The sequence below is a fragment of the Propithecus coquereli genome, unplaced genomic scaffold (genome assembly GCF_000956105.1).
Source record: "Propithecus coquereli isolate 6110/MARCELLA unplaced genomic scaffold, Pcoq_1.0 Scaffold242, whole genome shotgun sequence".
NCBI classification, from domain to species: domain Eukaryota; kingdom Metazoa; phylum Chordata; class Mammalia; order Primates; family Indriidae; genus Propithecus; species Propithecus coquereli.
Genome location: NW_012147975.1, coordinates 1,758,900 through 1,765,994, shown reverse-complemented (window position 1 = coordinate 1,765,994; position 7,095 = coordinate 1,758,900). Strand labels below are relative to the sequence as shown.

General features: G+C 39.2%; 1 pseudogene across 1 annotated transcript; it reads right to left on the bottom strand.

The window, feature by feature from the left end:
• Positions 1 to 677: 677 nt before the first annotated feature.
• Positions 678 to 1,204, bottom strand: LOC105812041 (annotated as a pseudogene). The gene has a single exon (XR_001137586.1). The product of XR_001137586.1 is annotated as a 40S ribosomal protein S24 pseudogene (transcript).
• Between the last annotated feature and the right edge of the window lie 5,891 nt (positions 1,205 to 7,095).

The window sequence follows — 7,095 nt, the reverse complement described above, 5'->3', positions numbered from 1 at the left end:
TCACTTACTGCCTTTCTTACTAAACATAAACTCTTTGATGGCTAGAAATGTATCTTATTTACTGCTGTATTTTTGGTGTCCCTGCATAGTTCCTGGCATATAGCAAGTCTTCAATGAATATTTCTTGAATGAATGAATGAATGAATGAGCTTAAACTCGAGAAGAAAACACAAGGGGTTTAAAAAATTAAAACATACAACAACAACATAATCCACGAGAAGAATAAGTAGATTTTAAATTATCCTTATATCATCTAGGATCAGGATAAAGATGTTCATTAACTTCAGTTTTGATAAATTAAATATGCATGTGACAATTTCTAGGATAACTCCTAAAAGAATAAAAACAGTGTATTATTTCCAAAACAGTGGATGAAAAGGGATGATAAAATACTCATTCTTTCCAAGTCGAAGATTAGAGAAGCAACAAGGGTGACCTTAGGGTTTCTGGATTTGGCAACCAGGTGGATGAGAGTATTCTTAACTGAATAGGGAACAGGAGGAAGAGAAAGTGTGGAAGGAAGATGCTGAGTTCAGTTTGGGACAAGTTGAATTTGAGGTGCTTGACAGCCAAGTGGGGATCACAGGAAGAAGCCATTAAGCTTACTCAAGGAACCAGGGAAGTTAGGTTTTTTTAAAAAAAATCTTTTTTGGTACCTTCTTTTTTTTTTTTTTTTAAAGTTTTTAAGTTTATTAATCTTCTTGTGAAAAATCCACACGATGGCTACAGATAACGTCACTGCACAATCTTTACTCCTTCGGCTGTTATTCAATCTCCAGCTCACTTTTTGCCAGCACCAACATTGGCCTTTGCAGTCCCCCTGACTTTCTTCATTCTGTTGTTGCGTTCCTTTCACTGCTTTCTTGATGTTTTTTTCTTCTTGTACAGGCCATGCCTTGCAAGCCTATGTTTGGGTTCATTTTTCTTTGCATAATCCAAGGAATCGTAAATCATGCCAAAGCCAGTTGTCTTGCCACCACCAAAGTGAGTTCTGAATCCAAATACAAGGATGACATCTGGTGTGGTCTTGTACATTTTGGCTAGTTTTTCCCTAATTTCTGTCTTTGGTACTGTTGCCTTCCCAGGATGAAGGACATCGATGACCGTTTGTTTTCTCTGAAGTGGTCGGTTCGTCATGAACTTCCTGGTCCGGATAGTTACTGTGTCGTTCATGATGGCGGTCGACTCTCAAGCAGCCAGGGAGGAAAAGCAGCACCTTCTTTTTTAGTGAAAGTGATTCTTAATTCTTTCTGGATTTCTGAATTTGCTTAACAATTCTGACCTCCACTTGACTGTGTTTTGCTGATATACATGTTTACAGGTTGCCAAACTATCAGAGGAAAATTGTGAAATTGATGTCTCTGGAAGCCTTTAAAACTAAGATGCTTTTCTATTCTGAGTTTTGGGTTTGCTCTCCATCCAGAGGGCTGGGTTTCTCCCAGGATAAGAAAAGGGTCTTTTTTTTCTTTCATTATTTAGGAATTTATTCTCTGCTCTGCTCTGCCATCTGGTGGCATATGAATGGAATACTGCATTTGGAAGGAAAATAGAGAATTTGGGCTATTTTGAAATATGTGACTTGCCGAAGAGAAGCAACATATGGTTATGTTTGTTTGTGATTCCAAACTTTGAAACCACAGCAATAGTTCTAGGGCACAGAAATTTTCTGTCTGTGGTATTTTCTGGATCCTCTACCCACTCTTCTTTTACTTTCATCGCCCTGCTTTACCATCTGGCATTTCTAACCACACATGTATTCCTAAGTAAACTGAGTAATCGAAGTTAACATTTTCTTTCCGCACTTCTTGTGATTAAACCAGTGCTGACTGTATGACCTGTACATATATGTCGTCTCCTTTAATCCCAAGTGTGCCCATGTCCTCCTCCCCAGAACCTGTGAATGTGTTACCTTACATGGCAAAAAGTACTTTGCAGATGTGACTAAAGTTAAAGACTTTGCGACGGGGAGATTATTCTGGATTATTTGGGTGGGGACAGTATAATGATAGGATCCCTCTCCTGGTTGCAGTGAGAAAGAGAAAGGAAGCGGAAAGAGGAACAGGAGGAGGGCGGGTATGAGTCAAGGAGTGTGGGTGGCCTCTAGATTCTCCCCGGAGTCTCCAGAAAGGAACCCAGCACTACTGACACCTTAATTTTAGCTAACTGTCAGACTTCTGACCTGTAGAACTGGAAAATAATAGATCTGTGTTACTTTAAGCCACCAGATTTGTGGTAATTTGTTACGGCAGTGACAGAAGACTAATACAAATCTCCACCCCGTGTTTTGGTTAGAATTGGGTCTGGAAACCTAGATTGGGAGAAGCGCAGAGCGAGCTTGAATTTGGGCTCGTGGCAAACCTAAAGAACTTGAGGTAGGGTGATAATAAACTAGTTTCTTTGGCAAATTTAATACTGCGCCTCTCTCTCCAGGTTATATTGTAACCCTTCAAACGCCTGTCTTCCCTATTATTTTACTCTCCTCTTTTTTCTAGGTTATGTTGTAGCTTCCTTTTTCATTTTTTCTTCCTTTTTTCTTGCTTATGGGAAGGAATTTAGAACAGATTTAATTATTTTACAAATATTGATTGTATGCCTGTCATGTGAGGGGTAGTTCATGGTCTCTGACATGGAAAGGTTAATAATTTAGTGGGGAAACAGGCAAGTAAACAAACACTGCAAATTTGCCTCGTAAAAGCAATAATGGGATAAACACATAGAGGTATGTAATAGAAGCGCATGCCCAGCCAACAAGTTCGGGGGACTGACTGGTCCTTTAAATTCGTTATCATAAATTTTAAATGGGCACTCAGTTTCTGAGAAATTCTACTAAATTTCCCAGCAATCTTGTGTCCATTCTCCAACTTTCAGAAACAGCTATTTCCTATCTTCTCTTTCTTCAGGACTTCTCCGTTCCGTCTTTGGTAGTTTAAAATTTATCCACAGATTCTTTGATAGTCTTCCTTTCAAGAGGTGGAGCTTAATTCCCCTCCCCTTGAGTAGAGAAAGTCCTCACCTAACGTTGTCAATAGGTTCTTAGAAATTGCACCTTTAAGTGAAATGACATATAATGAAACCAGTTTTACCATAGGCTAATTGATATAAACAAGGGTTAAGTTGCTATGGCATATTTCTGGTAACAAAAAAAAAAAATCACCAAACTTCTAAATAAAGACCCAAAACACTTCTAATATTAAACATTGAAATAAATGTGAGTTGTACATGCATTTAAGAAAGATTAATAAAAACAATAATTATTTATCCAATATTTGGTGAATCGGTGAGTGTTGGTGGCTATAGTGGTGGTGGGTGAAATCAAAGAATAAATGTTTGCATAGCGAAAATTGTATGGAGCACCTCCTACCATATTAGGCAGTTCAGAAACAAACACTAACAAATATTGTGGGTTCATTGAGTGGTTTCCTACCTCATTGTGTATTGTCATGCATTTGTGTGATTATTGCATACTTTATGAATTTTTGTTTGACAATAACTTGTATTCATTCATTCATTCATTCATTTTCCAACCTGCTTATTCCACTTCAGGGTTGCAGGTGGCCAGAGCTTATCCTTGGCAGCTCAGGGCACAAGGCGGGCACCAACCCTGGCCAGGACTCCAATCCATTGCAGGGCACACTCATACCCACACCTACACTCACTCAGGCTGGGATAGTTTAGACATGCTAGTTTCCCTAATGTGCACAGCTTTGGGACGTAAGAGGAAACCGGAGTACCCAGAGAAAACCCACACAGGCATGGGGAAAATGTGCAAACTTCACTCAGAGTGTGGCTCCAGTCAGAGTCGATTTTTTTCTCATCAACATTATAATGAAATGACATTGAATAAAATGACATTATTCGAGGACCTGCTGTTTGGGTTGGACTTAAAGGCTCACTTCCAAAAGACTAATATGGCAGAAGCAACCGTGTATGACTTCTGAGACTAGGTCATAAAAAGCATTGTGGCTTCTCTTGCTCTCCCTTTCCCTCTCACTTGGATCACTCGCTCTGGGAGAAGCCGACTACTATGTCAAAGCATCTCTATGAAGAAGGCCACATGGCAAGGAACTGAAGCCAACCGCTAAAACCATGTGAGCGAGCTATCTCAGAAGGAGATCTTCTAGCCTGGCACCCTCACGCAAGACCCTGAACCAAAATCACCCAACTAAGCTACTCCCAAGATCCTGAATCACAAAAACTATGAGATAGTAAATATTTATTGTTTTTAAGTTGCTAAGTTTGAGAGTAATTCATCATAGGTGTTAATAACTTTGGAACTTTAAAATAGGATTCCTCTATAACAAAGATCTGAGAATGTGGGAGTGGCTTTGGAACTAAGCAGTAGACAGAATCTAGGACTTTGAAAAGAATGGTGGAAAAAAACTGAAGAGTCTTGAAGAGCCTGTTAGAAGAGGCCTCATGGCCTTTCATGAAGCTGCAGGTGAAGGCTTAAAGGGAAGTGAGAAAAAAATGGGTAGAAAGTGAAAGAAAAGAGATCCTTTTTATGTAGAAGCAGAAAGTTTAGCAACACTGTCACCAAATATTTTAATGTGGAAAATAGGAATTGTATATAAAGAACTGGGTGATTTAGTAAAGGTAATTAATTTCTAGGGAGAATGTTGAAGATGCGCCTGATTTCTCCTTGCTGCTTTGAGTAAAATGTGAGAGGAGAGAGACGTGCTAAAGGCAAGATGGTTAAACACAAAGGAACCAGTATTTATTGGTCTTGAAAATTTCCAGCATCTCCAGAAAGCAAACAATACTAAATTTAAGAACTGGATTTTGAGTAAAGATCAAATCCAGGAAACTGTGAGGAAAACATAATCTAATGAGCTGCTAAGTTTTAGGGTAATTTTGTTACACGGCAATATAATGAAAACCTTTTGCTTCTACCCTGATCATCTTGCTTCAGACCTCACAGAGAAAACAGCATCACCTACTTCATGTTCCTAATACTATCGACAACCTACCGACATCTGTGCCTAGGCTCTGTGCCTTCTCCCCTATTGAGATGAATGCCTCCCACCCTTTGCATTTGTGCTTTTTAATCCATCCCTTATCCAAGGACTTCGATTCAAACAAACACTTTCTCTCCAGCCTTATAAGTTTCTCTCTCTGTATTGATTCATTCTCATCAATAAATATACTGTATTATTTGCCATCTTATAAAACCTCTATTTATTCCATATGCCTCTGTAGCCATTACCTCAGTTCTTTGCAGTTTGTTCCTCAGATCTCATTCTCTGTCAGCCCACCCTCTAATTACCTCTTTCTCCATCAGTCCTTTGTCAAGGTCACTGATAACTTCCATGCTATCCAATCCAGAGGTCTCTATTCTAATCTTAGGTGATCTTGCGGCAGTAATTGCTCTAGGTGATCCCTCCTTTATTTTTTTTTAAACAGATTTATTGTGATATAATTTACATACCATGCAATTCACCTGTTTAAGTTATACATTTTAATATTTTTGGTATATTTACAGGGTTGTGCAATTGTTAGTCCATTTTGAGTTGCTATAAAGGAAATACCTAAGGCTAGGTAATTTATAAAGAAAAGAGGTTTATTTGGCTCACGGTTCTGCAGGCTGTACAAGAAGCATCGAACTGGCATCTGCTTCTGGTGAGGGCTTCAAGAAGCTTCCAGTTAAGGTGGAAGGTGGAGGGGGAGTAGGCATGTCACATGGAGAGTACAGGAGCAAGAGAGGGAGCAGGTGGTGCCAGGCTCCTTTAAACAACCAGCTCTCCTGTGAACCAATAAAACAAGAACTCACTTATCAAGGAGAGGGCACCAAGCCATTTGTGAGGGATCTGCCTTTATGACCCAGACACCTCCCACGAGGCCCCACATTAAACACTGGGGATCAGATTTCAGCGTGAGATTTGGAGAGGCCAAGATCCAAACCATATCAGCAACCATCACTACAATCTAATTTTAGAACATTTTTGTCTCCCCCGAAAGAAACTCTGTACCCATTAGCAGTCACTCCTCATTTCTCCCTTCCTTCCTTCCCTTAGCCCTATGCAAACATTAATCTACTTTCTGTTGCTATAGATTTGCCTGTCCTGTACATTACATATAAAGGAATCATACAATATGTGATCTTTTGTGATTGGCTTCTTTCACTTAGCGTAATATTTTCAAGGTTTATCCATGTTGTGTCCATGCTGTGCTATGTATCAGTACTTCATTCCTTTTTATTGCCAAATAATATTTCCTATCCATTCATCAGTTGGTAGACATTTGTATTATTTCCACTTTTTGGCTATTATGAATAATGCTGCTATGAACATTTGTGTACAAGTTTTTGTGGGGACATATATTTTCATTTGTCTTGGATAAATACCTAGGAGTGGGGTTGGTGGATCATATGGTAACTCCATGTTTGAGGAACTACCAAACTGTTTTCCAAAGTGGCTGCACCATTTTATATTCCCACTAAGCAATATGTGAGCATTCCAATTTCTCCACATCTTCACTAACACTTACTATTGTCTGTCTTTTTTATTATGGCTATCCTCTCCCTCATTATTGAAATACTTTCTTGCCTTGCCTTCCGAGACATTACACTGTCCTACTTTTTCACCTGCCTCACTTGCTGCTCTTTCCCAGTCTTATTTGTGTTTACCTTGTCTTCCTCTTCCTTTTCCTCTTCACTCTCCTTTTCTTCCACTGAACTTTTAAATGTTGGAGTGCCTAAGGTCTCTGTCTTGAGGTATCTTTCTATCTACACACTCTTGCTATGTGATCTTACCTCATGTCTTTAAATATTGTGTAAATTATTTCCAAATTTATATCTTTAGTCCTAACCCCTATATCCAATTGCTTACTTAACTCTTCTTAGATTGTCTAAGAGGGATTTCAGGCTCAACATATCCAAAATAGAACTCATGATTTTCACCCACAGACCTGCCTCCTCTCCCAGTTTTGCAAATTTTGGTAAATGCAATTGCTTTCTACCCAGTTGCTCAAGTATGAAGCCTGTGAGCCATTCTGGATTACTCTTTCTCTTCCACCCTGTGTCAAGTCCATCAGCGAGTTCCTTTTGACCCTGCCGCCCCCAACGTATTTGAATTCATCTGCTTCTTTTTATGTTTTCTA